Genomic DNA, 25329 nt, shown 5'->3' on the forward strand with positions numbered 1-25329 from the left:
CAGAGTATAGTGAGGATCCGCGGCTAAATTATTGAGACAAGTGGCAATGAGGCAGTTCTAACCTCCCCCAGCATGATCCTACGACCCTTGAAGATGATGGTACGACCCCTGAGCACGACACGGACGACCCCTGGAAACGATGAGGTGACCTTTGACTTTAAACGTCAGGTGAGAGGGAGGAAATATAAACAGGAAATAAAGGACAGACCTTATATACAGCGACAAGGTCATCATCACCCTCGGAGAGACAATCCTTGGGTTAGTCTGGTCGACAGACATCCAGTGATCGGGGTTTGATCGCTCACCATCCGATAGAGAACTCGGTAAGCACCCTGGCCAGACCTGCTGCAGGAGACACACACACACACACACACACACACACACACACACACACACACACACACACATCTCGGGCCTTTCTTTCTCTTTTTTAATCCCGTTGGCGACTCAACTTTGCCAACTCAGATGTCGAAGTTGCTCAGAGGCTTCAGTCGAAAAGCCTTTTTCCTCCTCCTCTGTTGTTAGCTGAGGAGCCCAAGTTTGTTGTGATTTTGTCAACAATAAACTCTCTTGTGTTTTAGTTATCTCCACAGTTGCTGGAAACACTAACTTATTTACAGCGCAATAACGTTTTTAGAAACGAACTGGAGGAGGAAATCAGACAACAATAGACCACTGGGTCCCTGCGAGTCTCTTTGTCTTAGCGGATGATACCAGAAACTCACAGATTTGTGTGGCTTATAAAAGTCACAAGATATACAGATAATTCAAGGAGAAAAACGTGCAAACTGTCAGTGTGGCTGAGGAAGCGCAAATAATGTAAGTCGTGGACTCGAAACGATATTTTTGATAAGTTTGTTCTAAAACGTATATATATATATATATATATATATATATATATATATATATATATATATATATATATATATATATATATATATATATATATATATATATATATATATATATATATATATATATATTTTTTTTTTTTTTTTTTTTTTTTGCTTTGTCGCTGTCTCCCGCGTTTGCGAGGTAGCGCAAGGAAACAGACGAAAGAAATGGCCCAACCCACCCCCATACACATGTATATACATACGTCTACACACGCAAATATACATACCTACACAGCTTTCCATGGTTTACCCCAGACGTTTCACATGCCTTGATTCAATCCACTGACAGCACGTCAACCCCGGTATACCACATCGCTCCAATTCACTCTATTCCTTGCCCTCCTTTCACCCTCCTGCATGTTCAGGCCCCGATCACACAAAATCTTTTTCACTCCATCTTTCCACCTCCAATTTGGTCTCCCTCTTCTCCTCGTTCCCTCCACCTCCGACACATATATCCTCTTGGTCAATCTTTCCTCACTCATTCTCTCCATGTGACCAAACCATTTCAAAACACCCTCTTCTGCTCTCTCAACCACGCTCTTTTTATTTCCACACATCTCTCTTACCCTTACGTTACTTACTCGATCAAACCACCTCACACCACACATTGTCCTCAAACATCTCATTTCCAGCACATCCATCCTCCTGCGCACAACTCTATCCATAGTCCACGCCTCGCAACCATACAACATTGTTGGAACCACTATTCCTTCAAACATACCCATTTTTGCTTTCCGAGATAATGTTCTCGACTTCCACACATTCTTCAAGGCTCCCAGAATTTTCGCCCCCTCCCCCACCCTATGATCCACTTCCGCTTCCATGTTTCCATCCGCTGCCAGATCCACTCCCAGATATCTAAAACACTTCACTTCCTCCAGTTTTTCTCCATTCAAACTCACCTCCCAATTGACTTGACCCACAACCCTACTGTACCTAATAACCTTGCTCTTATTCACATTTACTCTTAACTTTCTTCTTTCACACACTTTACCAAACTCAGTCACCAGCTTCTGCAGTTTCTCACATGAATCAGCCACCAGCGCTGTATATATATATATATATATATATATATATATATATATATATATATATATATATATATATATATATATATATATATATATATATATATACATATATATATATATATATATATATATATATATATATATATATATATATATATATATATATATATGTATATATATATATATATATATATATATATATATATATATATATATATATATATATATATATATATATATATATATATATATATATATATACACGTATATATCTATATATATATTTTTTAATTTCTTTTTTTTTTATTTTGCTTTGTCGCTTTCTCCCCCGTTTGCGAGGTAGCGCAAGGAAACAGACGAAAGAAAATGGCCCAACCCACCCCCATACACATGTATATACATACACGTCCACACACGCAAATATACATACCCATACATCTTAATGTACACATATATATACACATACAGACACCTACATATATACACATGCACACAATATACACTGTCTGCCTATTATTCATTCCCTTCGCCACCTCGCCACACATGGAATAACATCCCCCTCCCCCCTCATGTGTACTATGTATATAGTACTGCTTTCAACCACCATATTTAGCACATCATTCCATATGTTAACAATCTCTTGAAGAAAAAAAATATTTCGCCTCATTTGATATAAAACGTTTGGCCACAAGTTTGTATCCATAACTGCGAGTGAAATCAGACGAACTAAACTCTTAAGTAGTTTATCAGTTCTAGATAATCCAAGCCTTTGATTAATCATCGACTACCTGTATTACATCACTTCTTAACGTTATCTTTTCCAAGTTAAATAGATTCAAGTCGTGTAGTTGGCTCTCATGGATTTTGTTTCTATATTCTATGCCTTCTTTCAAGAAGGGTGACCAAAACTGACATAATATAATCGATGAGGATAGAATAATTGTAAAGAGTAAGAATGATTTCCCGAGACTTAAACTCGAAAGTACTCTTCTTATGAATTGAAGAATCTTGTTCTGCCTTTTCACTGCTTCTCCACACTACTTACTTGATGTTAGGTCACCAGAGATTATAACACCCAAGTCTTTTTCCTCATTTACCTTTTGCAGTTCAAAACAATTCCCGCTGTAACTTAATTTTCCAGATTTACGACAGACATTCAAAACTTTTGCAATTATCGTTATCGAAATTGATTTACCACCCACGAGTTCAGTCTGTTAGTGTATCTGTCAGTGCCAAGCTGCAGCCATACAAGTTCATTTGTAGATTCATTTTCCAACTTAACGTCATCTGGAAATTTTGATAACTTAGAATGCAGCTCATTATTAGTATCATCACTATACGGTGAGAAACTGAACCGGTCCTAAGACAGATCCTTGAGGCACACCACTTGTTACGTCTAACTATTCTGATGTTTGACCAGTGACCACGACTCTGTGTTTACAGCCACATAACCGGTTTCCTGATCACCCAAGTGGTCCCATCAGTGTCATAGAAGCTAATTTCCGCCAGTAACCTTAGATGCGGAACCTTATCGAAAGCTCTTTGAAAATGTAGATAAATGAAGTCACATGCTTTACTCTCATAATAGACATTGATATATATCAAAGAAGAAATAGAGCAAATTTGTCAGACATGTACGATTTCGTCGCAACTGTGCTGAGAATCCTTTATCAAGTAGCGGTCTTGTAAATGATTTACAACTCTCTCTGGAATGATGGTTTCCACAAGTTTACCAACTACAGACATTAAGCTAATTGGACGATAACTTCCGCGCAGTGACTTGGAAAGAATGGGGTTTTAATCTCCACACAAACTATCAGCCGACTAGATTGATGTCAACGTTGCTTCAACTTTTAAGAGAAGATAGAAAATGTTGAGCAGTGGTATGTGGCTTCCTCGTAACTCGGGCATGCTAATTAAGGCACGTGATGGAAATGAAAAGTTCTGAAGGATTTTCACATAGTGACCCACCGGTAGCGCAACTGAGGTTGGAAATCTCAGATGTATCATGCAATCCTCAAGCGATCCTCTTTGTAGGTTGAAACATCTTACTTGTGTGTGTGTGTGTGTGTGTGTGTGTGTGTGTGTGTGTGTGTGTGTGTGTGAATCTGAGTCAACAAGTCTTGTACAAGTTCCTAAACATAATACTAAACTTTCCCTGCGCCAATTTCATCGTGGGTTAATTCACTTACACAACAGAGGAGAAGTTGTGTCGTTCATCAAGATTCCAATACATTTCTTTTCCAATGTTTGAGGAAAACTGATTGTACAGTCATCACTGAGAGTCCAGGGCTTGGTCTGTTCTGGGAAAATAAATGACCCTTCTGCTCGAACTTGTGGCCAGGGAGATGCAGGAATCTTGCGATAACATCAACTTTCATACATAAGACTGCGTCAATCAACCACACTTTAGTGAGAAATGGCACACTCGAGGTTTGTGGTCACATAATGACATCCTCGAGGTTTGTGGTCACATAATGATATGTGGGAAGGATTTGTAGACACACGAAAATATTGGGTTGAAACATTGTGGTAAACTGCTGATATCCATCCCTCCACCACACTAGTGTGGCAAGCTCCCACCATCCCTCCACCACACTAGTGTGGCAAGCTCCCACCATCCCTCCACCACACTAGTGTGGCAAGCTCCCACCATCCCTCCACCATATAGTGTGGCCAGCTCCCACCATCCCCCCGCCACACTAGTGTGGCAAGCTCCCACCATCCCTCCACCATATAGTGTGGCCAGCTCCCACCATCCCCCCACCACATAGTGTGGCAAGCTCCCACCATCGTTCCACCACGCTACTTAAAGTACCACAGAGAAACACTGAGGTCATCAATCTAAGTGGATATCTCTTGACGCTGGTCAAAGCTTGTGTCAGCTCTTGCCTCCCAAGACTTAAACGCTTTATGAGGTTGAGAATTCCGTGTCTGTCTCAGGGTGAGTGATGATGGCAGACAACACACCACACCGTAAGAGCAGCCTGGACACAAGGCCGCCATTCTACAACAAAGAGCTCGTCTGAAGTTCTGGGAGACGTCGTCTGGGAAGGCTGAGTGGTGTTACCAGTGGCACACATGCGCAGAGGAAAGCTTGCTCTGATATATGGTTCTCTATAAATGAAAAGATAATAATGAAAGCATCGTAGACGTTCGTATCAAATTCATCTTCTCGGAAACGTTATTAAAAACCAAATGTTTACACATGTAACAGCTGGTCCCAGACGGCTCCCGCTGCTGGTCGTGGCTGGACAAATATAATTTGCAGCTTCACGCCAGACACTGACGGTAGGAAAGTATCATGCGCTGTGGACGGCTTGCATGACTACACTGCTTGTTTGACGAGGAAAGTGTCATGGGTACAGCTTATAACAGTGCCCATGTATCTCACATCACGAACTGTGATGCTCTTATTAGCGTTCACCAGCAATATAGAGATAAGAAGTGGTATTATATGTGGTTAAAAGGTAGTGAAACGCCAATGATAACACTTATCTCCCACACCTACATCATTACTTTTCTAAAGATATTGGTATCGCTCGCTAACACCTTCGTGGTATAGTGGTCACTGACTATGAGTCACATATAGGCCTACCTGAGGTCAGGGTCTGCCTGGGTTCGAATCCCGGGGAGCAACGGACCGGCAACAGCTGTTGGAAAATGGTCCATGGTTTCAGCATCATGACTAGACTTCCCCCATACACCGCTCTTTCCATTCAAGAATTTCTGGCTTAAAAAAATATTCGTGTTATACCAAACCCTCCATGCGATATCTTTTTCTGTTTCCCAAAAATCAAAATGAAACGGAAAGGTGGAAGATTTGATGGCGTTCCAACCAACCATGATAATATGAAAGCGAAACTCGATCAGTTCACAGCTGAAGGCTTCCAGCTGTGCTGCCAGAAGTGACACACAGACTAGAACATTGTACATCACCAGAGGAAAGTTACGTGATGGAATATGATCATGGAAATGTATGTACATAAGTCAATAAAATAAAGGCTAAGTCATAGAACCTTAAGATCACATTTCCTGCATATATATATATATATATATATATATATATATATATATATATATATATATATATATATATATATATATATATATATATATATATATATATTATATCTTTTTTTTATTATACTTTGTCGCTGTCTCCCGCGTTTGCGAGGTAGCGCAAGGAAACAGACGAAAGAAATGGCCCAACCCCCCCCCCCCCATACACATGTATATACATACGTCCACACACGCAAATATACATACCTACACAGCTTTCCATGGTTTACCCCAGACGCTTCACATGCCTTGCTTCAATCCACTGACAGCACGTCAACCCCGGTATACCACATCGCTCCAATTCACTCTATTCCTTGCCCTCCTTTCACCCTCCTGCATGTTCAGGCCCCGATCACACAAAATCTTTTTCACTCCATCTTTCCACCTCCAATTTGGTCTCCCTCTTCTCCTTGTTCCCTCCACCTCCGACACATATATCCTCTTGGTCAATCTTTCCTCACTCATCCTCTCCATGTGCCCAAACCACTTCAAAACACCCTCTTCTGCTCTCTCAACCACGCTCTTTTTATTTCCACACATCTCTCTTACCCTTACGTTACTCACTCGATCAAACCACCTCACACCACACATTGTCCTCAAACATCTCATTTCCAGCACATCCATCCTCCTGCGCACAACTCTATCCATAGCCCACGCCTCGCAACCATACAACATTGTTGGAAGCACTATTCCTTCAAACATACCCATTTTTGCTTTCCGAGATAATGTTCTCGACTTCCATACATTCTTCAAGGCCCCCAGGATTTTCGCCCCCTCCCCCACCCTATGATCCACTTCCGCTTCCATGGTTCCATCCGCTGCCAGATCCACTCCCAGATATCTAAAACACTTCACTTCCTCCAGTTTTTCTCCATTCAAGCTCACCTCCCAATTGACTTGACCCTCAACCCTACTGTACCTAATAACCTTGCTCTTATTCACATTTACTCTTAACTTTCTTCTTCCACACACTTTTCCAAACTCAGTCACCAGCTTCTGCAGTTTCTCACATGAATCAGCCACCAGCGCTGTATCATCAGCGAACAACAACTGACTCAGTTCCCAAGCTCTCTCATCCCCAACAGACTTCATACTTGCCCCTCTTTCCAAAACTCTTGCATTTACCTCCCTAACAACCCCATCCATAAACAAATTAAACAACCATGGAGACATCACACACCCCTGCCGCAAACCTACATTCACTGAGAACCAATCACTTTCCTCTCTTCCTACACGTACACATGCCTTACATCCTCGATAAAAACTTTTCACTGCTTCTAACAACTTTCCTCCCACACCATATATTCTTAATACCTTTGTCGCTGTCTCCCGCGTTAGCGAGGTAGCGCAAGGAAACAGACAAAAGAATGGCCAAACCCACCCCCATACACATGTACATACATACACGTCCACACATGCAAATATACATACCTATACATCTCAACGTATACATATATATACATACACAGACATATACATATATACACATGTACATAATACATACTGTCTGCCTTTATTCATTCCCATCACCACCTCGCCACACATGAAATAACAACCTCCTCCCCCCTCCTGTGCGCGAGGTAGCGCTAGAAAGACAACAATGGCCACATTCGTTCACACTCAATCTCTAGCTGTCATGTAATAATGCACCGAAACCACAGTTCCCTTTCCACATCCAGGCCCCACACAACTTTCCATGGTTTACCCCAGACGCTTCAAATGCCCTGGTTCAATCCATTGACGGCCTGTCGACCCCGGTATAGCACATCGTTCCAATTCACTCTATTCCTTGCACGCCTTTCACACTCCTGCATGCTCGGGCCCCGATCACTCAAAATCTTTTTCACTCCATCTTTCCACCTATCCCTGGGGATAGGGGAGAAAGAATACTTCCCAAGCATTCCTCACGTGTCGTAGAAGGCGACTAAAAGGGACGGGAGCGGGGGGCTAGAAACCCTCCACTCCTTGCATTTTAACTTTCTAAAAGAGGAAACAGAAGGAGTCACGCGGGGAGTGCTCATCCTCCCCGAAGGCTCAGATTGGGATGTCTAAATATATATATATATATATTCTTCTTTCTTTCAAACTATTCGCCATTTCCCGCATTAGCGAGGTAGCGTTAAGAACAGAGGACTGGGCCTTGAGGGAATACCCTCACCTGGCCCAATTCTCTGTTCCTTCTTTTGGAAAAAAAAAAAAAAAAAAAAGAAAAACGAGAGGGGAGGATTTCCAGCCCCCCCCTCCCTCCCCTTTTAGTCGCCTCCTACGACACGCAGGGAATACGTGGGAAGTATTCTTTCTCCCCTATCCCCAGGGATAATATATATATATATATATATATATATATATATATATATATATATATATATATATATATATATATATATATATATATTTATATATATATACATATATATATATATATATATATATATATATATATATATATATATATATATATATATATATATATATATATATATATATATATATATATATATATATATATATATATATATATATATTTTTTTTTTTTTTGTCGCTGTCTCCCGCGTTTCCGAGGTTGCGCAAGGAAACAGACGAAAGAAATGGCCCAACCCACCCCCATACACTTGTATATACATACACATCCACACACGCAAATATACATACCTACACAGCTTTCCATGGTTTACCCCAGACGCTTCACATGCCCTGATTCAATCCACTGACAGCACGTCAACCACGGTATACCACATCGATCCAATTCACTCTATTCCTTGCCCTCCTTTCACCCTCCTGCATGTTCAGGCCCCGATCACACAAAATCTTTTTCACTCCATCTTTCCACCTCCAATTTGGTCTCCCACTTCTCCTCGTTCCCTCCACCTCCGACACATATATCCTCTTGGTCAATCTTTCCTCACTCATTCTCTCCATGTGCCCAAACCATTTCAAAACACCCTCTTCTGCTCTCTCAACCACGCTCTTTTTATTTCCACACATCTCTCTTATCCTTACGTTACTTACTCGATCAAACCACCTCACACAACACATTGTCCTGAAACATCTACTTCCAGCACATCCACCCTCCTGCGCACAACTCTATCCATAGCCCACGTCTCGCAACCATACAACATTGTTGGAACCACTATTCCTTCAAACATACCCATTTTTGCTTTCCGAGATAATGTTCTCGACTTCCACACATTCTTCAAGGCTCCCAGGATTTTCGCCCCCTCCCCCACACTATGATCCACTTCCGCTTCCATGGTTCCATCCGCTGCCAGATCCACTCCATGATATCTAAAACACTTTACTTCCTCCAGTTTTTCTCCATTCAAACTTACCTCCCAATTGACTTGACCCTCAACCCTACTGTACCTAATAACCTTGCTCTTATTCACATTTACTCTTAACTTTCTTCTTTCACACACTTTATCAAACTGAGTCACCAGCTTCTGCAGTTTCTCACATGAATCAGCCACCAGCGCTGTGTCATCAGCGAACAACAACTGACTCACTTCCCAAGCTCTCTCATCCACAACAGACTTCATACTTGCCCCTCTTTCCAAAAATCTTGCATTCACCTCCCTAACAACCCCATCCATAAACAAATTAAACAACCATGGAGACATCACACACCCCTGCCACAAACCTACATTCACTGAGAACCAATCACTTTCTTCTCTTCCTACACGTACACATGCTTTACATCCTCGATAAAAACTTTTCACTGCTTCTAACAACTTGCATCCCACACCATATATTCTTAATACCTTCCACAGAGCATCTCTATCAACTCTATCATATGCCTTCTCCAGATCCATAAATGCTACATACAAATCCATTTGTTTTTCTAAGTATTTCTCACATACATTCTTCAAAGCAAACACCTGATCCACACATCCTCTACCACTTCTGAAACCACACTGCTCTTCCCCAATCTGATGCTCTGTACATGCTTTCACCCTCTCAAGCAATACCCTCCCATATAATTTACCAGGAATACTCAACAAACTTATACCTCTGAAATTTGAGCACTCACTCTTATCCCCTTTGCCTTTGTACGATGGCACTATGCACGCATTCTGCCAATCCTCACGCATCTCACCATGAGTCATACATACATTAAATAACCTTACCAACCAGTCAATAATCAGTCAACCCCTTTTTTAATAAATTCCACTGCAATACCATCCAAACCTGCTGCCTTGCCGGCTTTCATCTTCCGCAAAGCTTTTACTACCTCTTCTCTGTTTACCAACTCATTTTCCCTAACCCTTTCACTTTGCACACCACCTCGACCAAAACACCCTATATCTGCCACTCTATCATCAAATACATTCAACAAACCTTCAAAATACTCACTCCATCTCCTTCTCACATCACCACTACTTGTTATCACCTCCCCATTTGCGCCCTTCACTGAAGTTCCCATTTGCTCCCTTGTCTTACGCACTTTATTTACCTCCTTCCAGAACATCTTTTTATTCTCCATAAGATTTAATGATACTCTCTCACCCCAACTCTCATTTGCCCTCTTTTTCACCGCTTGCACCTTTCTCTTGACCTCCTGTCTCTTTCTTTTATACATCTCCTACTCAATTGCATTTTTTCCCAGCAAAAATTGTCCAAATGCCTCTCTCTTCTCTTTCACTAATACTCTTACTTCTTCATCCCACCACTCACTACCCTTTCTAATCAACCCACCTCCAACGCTTCTCATGCCACAAGCATCTTTTGCGCAATCCATCACTGATTCCCTAAATACATCCCATTCCTCCTCCACTCCCCTTACTTCCATTGTTCTTACCTTTTTCCATTCTGTACTCAGTCTCTCCTGGTACTTTCTCACACAAGTCTCCTTCCCAAGCTCACTTACTCTCACCACCCTCTTCACCCCAACATTCACTCTTCTTTTCTGAAAACCCATACAATTCTTCACCTTAGCCTCCACAAGATAATGATCAGACATCCCTCCAGTTGCACCTCTCAGCACATTAACATCCAAGAGTCTCTCTTTCGCGCGCCTGTCAGTTAACATGTAATCCAATAACGCTCTCTGGCCGTCTCTCCTACTTACATACGTGTACTTATGTATATCTCGCTTTTTAAACCAGGTATTCCCAATCACCAGTCCTTTTTCAGCACATAAATCTACAAGCTCTTTACCATTTCCATTTACAACACTGAACACCTCATGTATACCAATTATTCCCTCAACTGCCACATTACTCACCTTTGCATTCAAATCACCCATCACTATAACCCGGTCTCGTGCATCAAAACCACTAACACACTCATTCATCTGCTCCCAAAACACTTGCCTCTCATGATCTTTCTTCTCATGCCCAGGTGCATATGCACCAATAATCACCCATCTCTCTCCATCAACTTTCAGTTTTACCCATATCAATCGAGAATTTTCTTTCTTACATTCTATCACATACTCCCACAACTCCTGTTTCAGGAGTACTGCTACTCCTTCCCTTGCTCTTGTCCCCTCACTAACCCCTGACTTTACTCCGAAGACATTCCCAAACCACTCTTCCCCTTAACCCTTGAGCTTCGTTTCACTCAGAGCCAAAACATCCAGGTTGCTTTCCTCAAACATACTACCTATGTCTCCTTTTTTCACATCTTGGTTTAATATATATATATATATATATATATATATATATATATATATTTTTTTTTTTTTTCTTTTTTTTGCTTTGTCGCTGTCTCCCGCGTTTGCGAGGTAGCGCAAGGAAACAGACGAAAGAAATGGCCCAACCCACCCCCATACACATGTATATACTTACGTCCACACACGCAAATATACATACCTACACAGCTTTCCATGGTTTACCCCAGACGCTTCACATGCCTTGATTCAATCCACTGACAGCACGTCAACCCCGGTATACCACATCGCTCCAATTCACTCTATTCCTTGCCCTCCTTTCACCCTCCTGTATGTTCAGGCCCCGATCACACAAAATCTTTTTCACTCCATCTTTCCACCTCCAATTTGGTCTCCCTCTTCTCCTCGTTCCCTCCACCTCCGACACATATATCCTCTTGGTCAATCTTTCCTCACTCATTCTCTCCATGTGACCAAACCATTTCAAAATACCCTCTTCTGCTCTCTCAACCACGCTCTTTTTATTTCCACACGTCTCTCTTACCCTTACGTTACTTACTCGATCAAAACACATCACACCACAGATTGTCCTCAAACATCTCATTTCCAGCACATCCATCCTCCTGCGCACAACTCTATCCATAGTCCACGCCTCGCAACCATACAACATTGTTGGAACCACTATTCCTTCAAACATACCCATTTTTGCTTTCCGAGATAATGTTCTCGAGTTCCACACATTCTTCAAGGCTCCCAGAATTTTCGCCCCCTCCCCCACCCTATGATCCACTTCCGCTTCCATGGTTCCATCCGCTGCCAGATCCACTCCCAGATATCTAAAACACTTCACTTCCTCCAGTTTTTCTCCATTCAAACTCACCTCCCAATTGACTTGACCCTCAACCCTACTGTACCTAATAACCTTGCTCTTATTCACATTTACTCTTAACTTTCTTCTTTCACACACTTTACCAAACTCAGTCACCAGCTTCTGCAGTTTCTCACATGAATCAGCCACCAGCGCTGTATCATCAGCGAACAACAACTGACTCACTTCCCAAGCTCTCTCATCCCCAACAGACTTCATACTTGCCCCTCTTTCCAAAACTCTTGCATTCACCTCCCTAACAACCCCATCCTTAAACATATATGTTTCATTTCAAACTAGAAGTTTCAGTTTTCTAAATTACTTCTTACATTTTTCATATGTATATATATGCATATGTGTGTATGTGTGTATATGTGCGTATGTATTTGTATCTATATATATATATATGCATATATATGTATATTATCCCTGGGGATAGGGGTGAAAGAATACTTCCCACGCATTCCTCGCGTGTCGTAGAAGGCGACTTGAGGGGACGGGAACGGGGGACCAGAAATCCTCCCCTCCTTGTATTATTTAACTTTCTAAAATGGGAAACAGAAGGAGTCACGCGGGGAGTGCTCATCCTCCTCGAAGGCTCAGACTGGGGTGTCTAAATGTGTGTGGATGTAACCAAGATGTGAAAAAAGGAGAGATAGGTAGTATGTTTGAGGAAAGGAACCTGGATGTTTTGGCTCGGAGTGAAACGAAGCTAAAGGGTAAAGGGGAAGAGTGGTTTAGGAATGTCTTGGGAGTAAAGTCAGGGGTTAGTGAGAGGACAAGAGCAAGGGAAGGAGTAGCACTACTCCTGAATCAGTTGTGGGAGTATGTGATAGAGTGTAAGAAAGTAAATTCTAGATTGATATGGGTAAAACTGACAGTTGATGGAGAGAGATGGGTGATTATTGGTGCATATGCACCTGGGCATGAGAAGAAAGATCATGAGAGGCAAGTGTTTTGGGAGCAGCTGAATGAGTGTGTTAGTGGTTTTGATGCACAAGATCGGGTTATAGTAATAGGTGATTTGAATGCAAAGGTGAGTAATGTGGCAGTTGAGGGAATAATTGGTATACATGGAGTGTTCAGTGTTGTTAATGCAAATGGTGAAGAGCTTGTAGATATATGTGCTGAAAAAGGACTGGTGATTGGGAATACCTGGTTTAAAAAGCGAGATATACATAAGTATACGTATGTAAGTAGGAGAGACGGCCAGAGAGCGTTATTGGATTACGTGTTAATTGATAGACGCACGAAAGAGAGACTTTTGGATGTTAATGTGCTGAGAGGTGCAACTGGAGGGATGTCTGATCATTATCTTGTGGAAGCAAAGGTGAAGATTTGTGGGGGTTTTCAGAAAAGAAGGGAGAATGTTGGGGTGAAGAGAGTGGTGAGAGTAAGTGAGCTTGGGAAGGAGACTTGTGTGAGGAAGTACCAGGAGAGACTGAGTACAGAATGGAAAAAGGTGAGAACAAAGGAGGTAAGGGGAGTGGGGGAGGAATGGAATGTATTTAGGGAAGCAGTGTGGCTTGCGCAAAAGATGCTTGTGGCATGAGAAGCGTTGGAGGTGGGTTGATTAGAAAAGGTAATGAGTGGTGGAATGAAGAAGTAAGATTATTAGTGAAAGAGAAGAGAGAGGCATTTGAACGATTTTTGCAGGGAAAAAATGCAAATGAGTGGGAGAGGTATAGAAGAAAGAGGCAGGAGGTCAAGAGAAAGGTGCAAGAGGTGAAAAAGAGGGCAAATGAGAGTTGGGGTGAGAGAGTATCATTAAATTTCAGGGAGAATAAAAAGATGTTTTGGAATGAGGTAAATAAAGTGCGTAAGACAAGGGAGCAAATGGAAACTTCAGTGAAGGGGGGTAATGGGGAGGTGATAACAAGTAGTGGTGATGTGAGGAGGAGATGGAGTGAGTATTTTGAAGGTTTGTTGAATGTGTTTGATGATAGAGTGGCAGATGTGGGGTGTCTTGGTCGAGGTGGTGTGCAAAGTGAGAGGGTTAGGGAAAATGATTTGGTAAACAGAGAAGAGGTAGTAAAAGCTTTACGGAAGATGAAAGCCGGCAAAGCAGCAGGTTTGGATGGTATTGCAGTGGAATTTATTAAAAAATGCGGTGACTGTATTGTTGACTGGTTGGTAAGGATTTTTAATGTATGTATGATTCATGGTGAGGTGCCTGAGGATTGGCGGAATGCTTGCATAGTGCCATTGTACAAAGGCAAAGGGGATAAGAATGAGTGCTCAAATTACAGAGGTATAAGTTTGTTGAGTATTCCTGGTAAATTATATGGGTGGGTATTGATTGATAGGGTGAAGGCATGTACAGAGCATCAGATTGGGGAAGAGCAGTGTGGTTTCAGAAGTGGTAGAGGATGTGTGGATCAGGTGTTTGCTTTGAAGAATGTATGTGAGAAATACTTAGAAAACCAATGGATTTGTATGTAGCATTTATGGATCTGGAGAAAGCATATGATAGAGTTGATAGAGATGCTCTGTGGAAGGCATTAAGAATATATGTTGTGGGAGGCAAGTTGTTAGAAGCAGTGAAAAGTTTTTATCGAGGATGTAAGGCATGTGTACGTGTAGGAAGAGAGGAAAGTGATTGGTTCTCAGTGAATGTAGGTTTGCAGCAGGGGTGTGTGATGTCTCCATGGTTGTTTAAATTGTTTATGGATGGGGTTGTTAGGGAGGTGAATGAAAGAGTTTTGGAAAGAGGGGTAAGTATGCAGTCTGTTGTGGATGAAAGAGCTTGGGAAATGAGGCAGTTATTGTTCGCTGATGATACAGCGCTGGTGGACTATTCATGTAAGAAACTGCAGAAGCTGGTGATTGAGTTTGTTAAAGTGTGTGAAAGAAGAAAGTTAAGAGTAAATGTGAATAAGAGCAAGGTTATTAGGTACAGTAGGGTTGAGGGTCAAGTCAATTGGGAGGTAAGTTTGAATGGAGAAAAACTGGAGGAAGTGAAGTGTTTTAGATATCTGGGAGTGGATCTGGCAGCTGATGGAACCATGAAAGCGGAAGTGAATCATAGGGTGGGGGAGGGGGCGAAAATTCTGGGAGCCTTGAAGAATGTTTGGAAGTCGAGAACATTATCTCGGAAAGCAAAAATGGGTATGTTTGAAGGAATAGTGGTTCCAACAATGTTGTATGGTTGCGAGGCGTGGGCTATGGATAGAGTTGTATGCAGGAGGGTGGATATGCTGGAAATGAGATGTTTGAGGACAATGTGTGGTGTGATGTGGTTTGATCGAGTAAGTAATGTAAGGGTGAGGGAGATGTGTGGAAATAAAAAGAGTGTGGTTGAGAGAGCAGAAGAGGGTGTTTTGAAATGGTTTGGGAACATGGAGAGAATGAGTGGGGAAAGATTGACCAAGAGGATATATGTGTCAGAAGTGGAGGGGACAAGGAGAAGTGAGAGACCAAATTGGAGGTGGAAAGATGGAGTGAAAAAGATTTTGAGTGATCGGGGCCTGAACATGCAGGAGGATGAAAGGTGTGCAAGGAATAGAGTGAATTGGAGATGTGGTATACATTTTTAAAATTTCTAAAAAGGGGAAAAAGAAAAGGAGGGCACGCGGGGGGTGCTAAACCCCCTCGAAGGGTTTTGATTTGGGGGGTCTAAATTGTGTGGGTTAACCCAAAATTTAAAAAAAGGGGGAGATAGGTAGTTTGTTTTAGGAAAAAGGAACCCGGATGGGTTTTTGGTTTTGGGGTGAAAAGAGCTAAAGGGTTTAAAAAGGGGGGGTGGGGGTTTGGAATGTTTTGGGAGTAAAGTCAGGGGTTGTGAGAGGACCCAAAAAGCAAAGGGGAAAGGGGTAACCCCTACTCCTGAAAAAAAAGTTGGGGGGGGTATTGTAAAGTGTAAGAAAGTTTAAATTTTAGATTTATTTGGGTTTAAAGAAAGTTGGGTGGGGAGGATGGGTTAAATTTTTGGTGCCTATGCCCGGGAAAGAGAAAAAAAGATCATGAGGGCCAAAGGGTTTTTGGGGGCAGTGAATGAGTGGGGTTTTTGGGTTTTGATGCACAAAACCCGGGTTTTTTTTTTTTAATTTTTTGGGTTTATTTGAATGAAAATAATTTGGCAGTTGGGGAAAAAAATTTGGGGTTTCTGGGGGGGTTCAGTGTTGTTAAAAGGAAATGGGAAGAGTTTTTTAGATTTTGTGCTGAAAAGGACGGGTGATTGGGGGAATTTCCTGGTTTAAAAAGGAGATTTACATAAAAAATTTATAAGTGGGAGGGAGAGGCCGGAGCGTTATTGGGTTACGTTTTAATTGATAGGAGTGGAAAAAGAAGGTTTTGGATGTTAATGTGGAGAGGCGCAAAAGGGGGATGTTTTGATATTATCTGTGGGGGGCAAAGGGGAAAAATTTGTGGGGTTTTAGGGAAAAAAAGGGGAGAATGTTTTGGGGGGAAGAGAGTGGTGGGGAGTAAATGGCTTGGGGGGGGAGGCTTGTTTGAGGGAAGTACCAAAGGGGAGGGTGGGCAGAATGGAAAAAAATTTAAACAAAGGAGGGAAGGGGAAATGGGGGAGGAAAAGGAAAGTATTTAGGGAAGCAGGTGGTTCCGCAAAAAATGGTTGTGGATGAGAAGGGTTTTTTGGGGGGGGAATTAGAAAAGGGGAAAGGGGTGGTGGAATTTAAGAAGGGAAAAATTTTTTAGTGGAAAAAGAAGAGAGAGATTTGGAAAAGATTTTTGCAGGGAAAAAAAGGGAAAAAGATGGGAATATTAAAAGGAAAAAAGGAAGGGGGGTCAAAGGAAAAGGGGCAAGAGGTGAAAAAGGGGCAAATGGGAATTTGGGGGTGAGGATTTCATTTTAAAATTTTGGGGAGGGAAAAAAAAGTTTTTTTGAAAAGGGGTAAAAAAGTGCGTTTAAAACAAGGGGGCAAATGGGAAATTATCGGGGGGGGGTGGTTTAAAGGGGAGGGGTTAAAAACAAGTAGTTGGGGATTTTGGGGGGGGGGATTGGGGTGAGGGATTTTGAAGGTTTTTTTAAGGGGTTAGATTATAGGTTTGGGAGATTTTGGGGTGTTTTGGTCGAGGTGGGGGTGCAAAGTGAGGGGGGTTTGGGGGAAAAAAGAGTTGGTAAAAAGAGGGAAAAGGTTTGTAAAAACTTTAGGGGAAAATGAAAGCCGGCAAAGCAGCAGGTGTTTGGGTGGCATTGCAGTGGAATTTTTTTAAAAAAAAGCGGTGACTGTATTGCTGATGGTTGGGAAGGATTTTTAATGTTGTATGATTCATGGGGAGGGGTGGGATTGGGGGGAAAAGCTTGGGATTTGTTTCCATTGTAAAAGGGAAAAGGGGGTAAGAATGGTGCTCAAATTAAGAGGTTAAAAAGTTTGTTGAGTATTCCTGGGAAATTATATGGGAGGGTATTGATTGAGAGGGTGAAGGCATGTACAGAGCATCAGATTGGGGAAGAGCAGTGTGGTTTCAGAAGTGGTTGATGATGTGTGGATCAGGTGTTTGCTTTGAAGAATGTATGCGAGAAATACTTAGAAAACCAATGGATTTGTATGTAGCATTTATGGATCTGGAGAAAGCATATGATAGAGTTGATAGAGATGCTCTGTGGAAGGCATTAAGAATATATGTTGCGGGAGGCAAGTTGTTAGAAGCAGTGAAAAGTTTTTATCGAGGATGTAAGGCATGTGTACGTGTAGGAAGAGAGGAAAGTGATTGGTTCTCAGTGAATGTAGATTTGCAGCAGGGGTGTGTGATGTCTCCATGGTTGTTTAAATTGTTTATGGATGGGGTTGTTAGGGAGGTGAATGAAAGAGTTTTGGAAAGAGGGGTAAGTATGCAGTCTGTTGTGGATGAAAGAGCTTGGGAAATGAGGCAGTTATTGTTCGCTGATGATACAACGCTGGTGGACTATTCATGTAAGAAACTGCAGAAGCTGGTGATTGAGTTTGTTAAAGTGTGTGAAAGAAGAAAGTTAAGAGTAAATGTGAATAAGAGCAAGGTTATTAGGTACAGTAGGGTTGAGGGTCAAGTCAATTGGGAGGTAAGTTTGAATGGAGAAAAACTGGAGGAAGTGAAGTGTTTTAGATATCTGGGAGTGGATCTGGCAGCGGATGGAACCATGGAAGCGGAAGTGAATCATAGGGTGGGGGAGGGGGCGAAAATTCTGGGAGCCTTGAAGAATGTTTGGAAGTCGAGAACATTATCTCGGAAAGCAAAAATGGGTATGTTTGAAGGAATAGTGGTTCCAACAATGTTGTATGGTTGCGAGGCGTGGGCTATGGATAGAGTTGTATGCAGGAGGGTGGATATGCTGGAAATGAGATGTTTGAGGACAATGTGTGGTGTGATGTGGTTTGATCGAGTAAGTAATGTAAGGGTGAGGGAGATGTGTGGAAATAAAAAGAGTGTGGTTGAGAGAGCAGAAGAGGGTGTTTTGAAATGGTTTGGTCACATGGAGAGAATGAGTGGGGAAAGATTGACCAAGAGGATATATGTGTCAGAAGTGGAGGGGACAAGGAGAAGTGGGAGACCAAATTGGAGGTGGAAAGATGGAGTGAAAAAGATTTTGTGTGATCGGGGCCTGAACATGCAGGAGGGTGAAAGGAGGGCAAGGAATAGAGTGAATTGGAGTGATGTGGTATACAGCACATCCATATATATATATATATATATATATATATATATATATATATATTGGAAAGGATAGCAATTTTGCGCGTGATCAAGTATATTCCTGTGACTCAGGAGTATGTGATAGAGTGTGAGAAAGTAAACTTTGATATAGGTAAAACTGAAAGTGGTTGGAGAAAGATAGGTGATTATTGGTGCCTATGCAACTGGCCATGAGAAAAAAGATCATGAGAGGCAAGTGTTTGGGGAGCAGCTGAGTGAGTGTGTTAGCAGTTTTGATGCACGTGACCGGGTTATAGTGTTGGGTGATTTGAATGAAAAGGTTAGTAATGTGGCAGTTGAGGGAATAATTGGTGTACATGGGGTGTTCAGTGTTGTAAATGAAAATGGTGAGGCGCTTGTAGATTTATGTGCTGAAAAAGGACTGGTGATTAGGAACACCTGGTTTAAAAAGAGATATACATAAGTATCATAAGTATACGTATGTAAGTAGGAGAGATGGCCAGCAAGCGTTATTGGATTACGTGTTAATTGATAGGCGCTTGAAAGAGTGACTTTTGGATGATAATATTCTAAGAGGTGCAACTGGAGGAATATCTGATCATTATCTTGTGGAGGCGAAGGTGAAGATTTGTAGAGGTTTACAGAATAGAGAGAGAATGTTGGGGTGAAGGGAGTGGTGAGAGTAAGTGAGCTTAGGAAGAGGACTTGTGTGATGAAGTAACAGGAGAGACTGAGTGCAGAATGGAAAAAGTTGAGAGCAAAGGACGTAAGGATTTTAACTTTCTGAAAGGGGAAACAGAAGAAGGAGTCACGCAGGGAGTGCTCATCCTCCTCGAAGGCTAAGATTGGGGTGTCTAGATTAGTGTGAATATAATCAAGATGAGAAAAAAGAGAGATAGGTAGTATGTTTGAGGAAAGGAACCTGGATGTTTTGGTTCTGAGTGAAACGAAGCTCACTGGTAAAGGGGAAGAGTGGTTTGGGAATGTTTTGGGAGTAAAGTCAGGGGTTCGTGAGAGGACAAGAGCAAAGGAAGGACTAACACTACTCCTGAAACAGGAGTTGTAGGGGTATGTGATAAAGTGTAAGAAAGTAAACTCTAGACTGATATGAGTAAAATTGAAAGTGGATGGAGAGAGATGGGTAATTATTGGTGCCTATGCATCCGGACATGAGAAGAAAGATCATGAGAGGCAAGTGTTTTGGGAACAGCTGAGTGAGTGCGTTAGCAGTTTTGATGCACGAGACCGGGTTATAGTGTTGGGTGATTTGAATGAAAATAATGTGGCAGTTGTGGGAATGATTGGTGTACATGGGGTGTTCAGTGTTGTAAATGGAAATGGAGAAGAGTTTGTAGATTTGTGTGCTGAAAAAGGACTGGTGATCGGGAATACCTGGTCTAAATAGAGAGATATACATAAGAATACATATATAAGTGGGAGAGATGGCCAGAGAGCGTTATTGGATTACGTGTTAATTGATAGGCGAGTGAAAGAGAGACTTTTGGATGTTAATGTGCTGAGAGGCGCAACTGGAGGGATGTCTGATCATTATCTCGTGGAGGCGAAGGTAAAGATTTGTAGAGGTTTTCAGAAAAGAAGAGAGAATGTTGGGGTGAAGAGAGTGGTGAGAGTAAATGAACTTGGGATGGAGGCTTGTGTGAGGAAGTACAAGGAGAGACTGAGAGCAGAATGGAAAATGGTGAAAGCAAAGGACGTAAGGGGAGTGGGGGAGAAATGGGATGTATTTAGGGAAGCAGCGATGGCTTCCGCAAAAGATGGTTGTGGTATGAGAAGTGTGGGAGGTGGGCACTTTAGAAAGGGTAGTGAGTGGTGTGATGAAGAGGTAAGATTATTAGTGAAAGAGAAGAGAGAGGTATTTGGACGATTTTTGCAGGGAAATAGTGCAAATGACTGGGATATATATAAAAGGAAGAGGCAAGAGGTCGAGAGAAAGGTGCAAGAGATGAAGCAGAGGGCAAATGAGAATTGGGGTGAGAGAGTATCATTAGATTTTGGGAGAATAAAAAGATGCTTTAGAAAGAGGTAAAGAAAGTGCGTAAGACAAGGGAGCAAATGGGAATATCGGTGAAGGGGGCTAATGAGGAGGTAATAACAAGTAGTGGTGATGTGAGAAGGAGACAGAGTGAGTATTTTGAAGGTTTGTTGAAGGTGTTAGATGATAGAGTGGCAGATAGAGGGTGTTTTGGTCGAGGTGGTGTGCGAAGTGAGAGGGTTAGGGAAAATGATTTGGTAAACAGAGAAGAGGTAGTGAAAGCTTTGCGGAAGATGAAAGCCAGCAAGGCGGAGGGTTTGGATGGTATTGCAGTCGACCTTATTAGTAAAGGGGGTGACTGTGATGTTGACTGGTTGGTGAGGATATTTGATGTATGTATGGCTCATAATAAAGTGCCTGCGGACTGGTGGAATGCATACATAGTGCCATTATACTAAGACAAAGGGAATAAAGGTGACTGTTCAAATTTGAGAGGTATAAGTTTGTTCAGTATTCCTGGGAAATTGTATGGGAGGGTATTGATTGAGAGGGTAAAGGCATGTACAGAGCATCAGACTTGGGTGTGTGGATCAGGTGTTTGCTTTGAAGAATGTATGTGAGAAATACTTAGAAAAACAAACGGATTTGTATGTAGCATTTATGAATCTGGAGAAGGCATATGATAAAGTTGATAGAGATGCTCTGTGGAAGGTATAAAGGGTATATGGTGTAGGAGGCAAGTTGCTAGAAGCAGTGAAATGTTTTTATCGAGGAAGCAATGCATGTGTACGAGTAGGAAGAGAGGAAAGTGAGTGGCTCCCAGTGTTCCCAATGAATGTCGGTTTGCGGCAGGGATGCGTAATGTCTCTATGGTTGTTTAATTTGTTTATGGATGGGGCTGTTAGGGAGGTGAATGCAAGAGTTTTGGAGAGAGGGGCAAGTATGCAGTCTGTTGTGTATTAGAAGGCTTGGGAATTGAGTCAGTTGTTGTTCGCTGGTGTTATAACGTTGGTGGCTGACTTGGGTGAGAAACTGCAGAAGCTGGTGACTGAGATTGGTAAAGTGTGTCAAAGAAGAAAGCTTAGAGTAAATGTGAATAAGTGCAAGGTTATTAGGTACAGTTGGGTTGAGGGACAAATCAATTGGGAGGTAAGGTTGAATGGAGAAAAACTGGAGGAAGTGAAGTGTTTTAGATATCTGGGAGTGGATTTGGCATCGGATAGAACCATGAAAGCGGAAGTGAGTCACAGGGTGGGGGAGGGGGCAAAGGTTCTGGGAGCGTTGAAGAATATGTGGCAGGCGCAAACATTATCTCGGAAAGCAAAAATGGGTATGTTTGAAGGAATAGTGGATCAAACAATAGATAGGGTTGTTTGGAGGAGGGTGGATGTGTTGGAAATGAGATGTTTGAGGGCAACATATAGTATAAGGTGGATTTATCGAGTATGTAATGAAAGGGTAAGAGAGATGTGTGGTAAAGAGTGTGGTTGAAGGAGCAGAAGAGGGTGTGTTGAAATGGTTTGGTCACATGGAGAGAATGAGTGAGGAAAGATTGACAAAGAGGATGTATGTGTCAGAGGTGGAGGGTACGAGGAGAAGTGGGAGACCATATTGGAGGTGGAAGGATGGAGTGAAAAAGATCTTGAGTGATCGGGGCCTGAACATGCAGGAGGGTGAGAGGCGTGCAAGGAACATAGTGAATTGGAACGATATGGTATATCGGGGTCGAGGTGTTGTCAATGGATTGAACCAGGGCATATGAAGCGTCTGGGGTGAACCATGGAAAGTTTTGTGGGGCCTGGTTGTGGAAAGGGAGTTGTGGCATCGGTGCATCATACATGACAGCTAAAGACTGAGTGTGAATGAATGTGGCCTTTGTTGTTTTTGCTAGCGCTACATCGCGCGCGTGCGGGGGTAGGGGTGTGCCATTTCGTGTTTGGCGGGGTGGCGACGGAAATGAATAAAGGCAGCAAGTATGAATTATGTACATGTGTATATATGTGTATGTCTGTGTATGTATGTTTATGTATACGTTGAAATGTATAGGTATGTATATGTGCGTGTGTGGATGTGTATGTATATTCATGTGTATGTGGGTGAGTTGGGCCATTCTTTCGTCTATATCCTTGCGCTACCCCGCTAAGGCGGGAAACAGCAATAAAGTATAATAGATAAATAAATATGAAATTTTTGTATATATTTGTATAAGTCCACTGGGAAAATGAAACACGATAAGTTCCCAAGTGCACTTTCGTGTAATAATCACATCATCAGGTGAGACACAAGAGAGAAATATTTGAGTCAGTTGATATACAACGAAGAGACCTAGGTAAGACGCCATTTGGTAAACATACGATTGTCCAAGACAGACAATGAATGTATCATAAACTTATTATGTTGACAAGAAGGTGAATTTTATACAAATCTTATATAATGTTATCAAATTGTATAGACTTTCACTGATATTAAGATTATAATTCTTTGTGTATTTGATAATAGAAGATTCAATGATATTTCTCTTGGTACTGGAGTTAGAGTTGATTACTGAGATGGCATTACTCTAGTCAGTACAATGATCATAGTTTTTAACGTGATCAAATAAGACATTTGATTTTTGTCCTACTCTTATATTATATTCATGTTGCTTAAAGTCTAACAGAAAGATCCTTACCAGTCTGCCTAACATAAAACATATCACAATATCTTCAAGGCACTTTATAGATGCACCCAGGAGAATTTTCTGGTGAGTTCCTGATTAAGTGTCATTATTGCTGAGGGATTTAAGCAACATGGGAAGTAAAGTAAAATTATAATTAAAAGGGAGAACTAAGAGATTCTTGGTGTCAGTGGGAGGTTTGGGCTCAACTGTATAAAATGATTTCTTTGCTAACTTAAGGGATTTATCAGTGAAAGATCTAGAGTACTTTAACTTAGATCCAATACAATATATCTTCTAAGACTCATCATCAGTCCAGAGTTTATTGATGATGAGTTTGAGAAGATATATTCTATTGGATCTAAGTTAAAGCACCCTAGATCTTTCATTGATATATCCCTTAAGTTAGCAAAGAAATTATTTCATAGAATTGAGCTCAAACCTCCCATTGACACCAAGAATCTTTTAGTTCCCCCATTTAACAATAATCTTACTTTACTTCCCACGTTGCATAAATCCTTTAATGTAAATGTTGCCTTCAGCAACAATGATACTATAAAGAATATCTTAATCAGGAACTCACCAGAAAATTCTCCTGGGTGCATCAATAAATTGCCTTGTAGAAAGTGTGATAAGTTTTATGTTGGTCAGACTGGTAAGGATCTTTCTGTTAGACTTAAGCAACATAAATATAGTATAAGAACGGGACAAGAATCAAATGCCTTGTTTAATCATGTTAAAAACTATGATCATTGTATTGACTGTAGTAATGTCATCTCAGTAATAAACTCTAACTCCAGTACCAAGAGAAATATCATTGAATATTTTATTACTAAATACACAAAGAATTATAATCTTAATATTAGTGAAGGTCTATACAAGTTATTAACTTCATTGTTGATAAGATTTGTCAACAATTCACCTTCTTGTCCACAGAATAGTTTATGATACGCTCGTTGTCTGTCTTGGACAATCACATGTTTACCAAATGGCGTGCTAGCTACGTCTCTTTGTTGTATATCAACTGACTTGTTATATTTCTGTCTTGTGTCTCCCCTGATGTGATCATTACACGAAAGTGCACTTGGGAACTTATCGTGTTTCCTCCGAAAATCCTCCTCTCTTGTCTTTCTTTTTTTTTTTCCCAAAGAAGGAACAGAGAAGGGGGCCAGATGAGGATATTCCCTCAAAGGCCCAGTCCTCTGTTCTTATCGCTACCTCGCTAACGCGGGAAATGGCGAATAGTATGAAAGAAAGAAAAAAAAAAAAAAATATATATATATATATATATATATATATATATATATATATATATATATATATATATATATATATATATATATATATATATATATATATATATATATCTTTATCATAATTATTATCATTATAATTATTATTACTATTATTATTATTATTATCATCATTATTATCATTATTATCATTATTATTGATATTACTATTATTATTATTATCATTATCATCATTATTACTTTTATCATTATTACACTTAATCGCTGTTTCCCGCGTCAACGAGGTAGCACCAGGAAGCAGACGAAGAATGGCCCATCCACTTTTTATACACATATATATACATAAACGCCCGTACACGCACATA

The 25329-nt window shown here is 41.2% G+C and overlaps 1 protein-coding gene across 1 annotated transcript in view; it reads right to left on the reverse strand.

The window, feature by feature from the left end:
• Nucleotides 1-25329, reverse strand: part of LOC139760960 (uncharacterized) — a 368653-nt gene that overhangs the window by 64607 nt on the left and 278717 nt on the right. The gene's annotated exons all lie outside the window — the stretch shown is intronic.

The sequence above is a fragment of the Panulirus ornatus genome, chromosome 38, assembly GCF_036320965.1.
Source record: "Panulirus ornatus isolate Po-2019 chromosome 38, ASM3632096v1, whole genome shotgun sequence".
Lineage (NCBI taxonomy): Eukaryota > Metazoa > Arthropoda > Malacostraca > Decapoda > Palinuridae > Panulirus > Panulirus ornatus.